We start from the raw sequence: 2,087 nt of genomic DNA on the forward strand, positions 1-2,087 counted from the left end.
GAACAGAAATAGTGGATAACAACAGTTGTGAATCTCGAACTGCATGCAAAAGTGGCAAAATGGTACTATTTGTGATCTGTTCTTCATTGCAGATATTTTCAAAATTGTATGCAAATTCTTTGAATTTCATGGGGTAACTCCAGAACTGTTCCAGTGTAGCGTGGAACACAATTTGATTTAGAAAGAAATGTATGTTTCAAAATGGGAGGTTTCTTACTTGGCAGAACAATAGAACTGGTGCTTATATCTTGTTCTACAAAGATGCATATAAATACATATCTGTGTGTGTAAGTATTACAGTTCTACTTCTTTCTTGCAGGCATGGAGTAAGTGGCTGAAGGAGTCATCTGGTTGTTTGATACTTAGGACAGCAGTATTAATCTATATTGATGGCCCATGGCTTATAGGTTCCAGGATTATCTTTTGGAATCGGAAAGAAAATATAAAGAAAACAACATTCTTTTCTAAGGTGAAAGAAAACTTACTGTAATTCACAAATGCATGTTCCTTATCAGCCATTTAAATGTCACTGCATGCACAAATCCCCACTTTCTCATGTTATAAAGGGTTGTGAAATCAACCAACTTACCTCTAGTCAACAGTGGCATATTTGTAATTGAACAGGAAATTAAGTGCATATATCCATAGCACAGGTGAGCTCACAGCCTGAAAGGCTCAGATTAGAGGAACTAACATATGAGGTTCTATTATGCAACATGGTTTAATGAGACTACATTAAATCATGGAGGTCATGACATTTGCAAGGAAATCTTACATTTCTGAGGGCATTCCTGAAGATAGAACATCAACTCCTGATGACTGGATAATAACTTCACCTTTATTTAAATTCTAAGTTGTTACCAAGTGTTTGCACAACACCTAGCCCACAAAGGTTCTTGATCTTGGTTATGACTTCTATTAATATGAGAAATTCTATCATTGTGAAAGACTTGACCACTGGATATCCTGCACAGAAGGAAACAGAAGTGGATGGATGTGGAATTCACAGCCCCAACCTCCAGGCAGGTTGAGGTCAGGAGGTGTCTAGCTGGGTGCTGTTGCAAGAGTTAGGGGTCAGCAGGTTTGCCTGACCCAACCTGTGTCCCTTTCTATAGAAAAATTTTCAGTGTAGGTACAACACATTTGCTCAAACTCAGGTCCATGGGGCTTTTTAAGTTGAAAGCTTTAATTAATGTCACAGTTTGGTCTGGTGTTTCCTATTTTCCAGGCCCCCAAAGCATTTGTTTAGTTTGCCTTCTGACTGGATATGGATTGAGGGGAGAATGGCTGCTAAACTCTTGCTGTTTATCTGTTTGATAATTGCTCCTATATGCTTTACTCCTTTCATTTTTTTAACTCTTTTTTTTTTCTTTTTCTCTTCAGCTTATAAATAAACAGAAATTTTGGGCAAGTGACAATGTATTAAGCAACTCCAGATATATCTACTTTTACAGTGCCAAAAGGATGGGTGCAGTGGAAAACCTGTTGAAGTGGTTAAAGTTATTAAGTCAGAAAACAATGTCATCATTCCCATCTTGCCCTCCTTTCTGAAGAAATTCTTGTGTGATCATTGTTGGCTAGGACAGATAGGGAGAGGGAAGTTGGCTCCTGCCTCGTAGTCTTACAAAAATAAGTACTCTCCGGCAGGCTACTGCCCTTTTAGTAGGGCCTGTTGCGATAGGACAAGGGGTAATGGTTTTAAACTAAGAGAGGGTAGATTTAGACTAGATATAAGGAAGACATTTTTTACAATGAGGGTGGTGAAACACTGGAACAGGTTGCCCAGAGAGGTGGTAGATGCCCCATCCCCATCAAAGCTCGAGAAGTGGGCCTGTGTGAACCTCATGAGGTTTAGCAAGGCCAAGTGCAAGGTCCTGCACCTGGGTCGGGGCAACCCCCAGTATCAATACAGGCTGGGGGATGAAGGGATTGAGAGCAGCCCTGCCGAGAAGGACTTGGGGGTACTGGTGGATGAAAACCTGGACATGAGTCAGCAATGTGTGCTCGCAGCCCAGAAGACCAATCATGTTCTGGGCTGCATCCAAAGGAGCGTGGCCAGCAGGTCGAGGGAGGGGATTCTGCCCCTC

General features: G+C 41.3%; 1 pseudogene; it reads right to left on the minus strand.

The window, feature by feature from the left end:
• Positions 1 to 376: 376 nt before the first annotated feature.
• LOC103903501 overlaps positions 377 to 2,087 on the minus strand; it is a 45,064-nt pseudogene continuing 43,353 nt past the window's right edge.

Source organism: Aptenodytes forsteri, unplaced genomic scaffold (genome assembly GCF_000699145.1).
Source record: "Aptenodytes forsteri isolate BGI_AS27 unplaced genomic scaffold, ASM69914v1 Scaffold183, whole genome shotgun sequence".
In the NCBI taxonomy this organism is placed as follows: Eukaryota; Metazoa; Chordata; class Aves; order Sphenisciformes; family Spheniscidae; genus Aptenodytes; species Aptenodytes forsteri.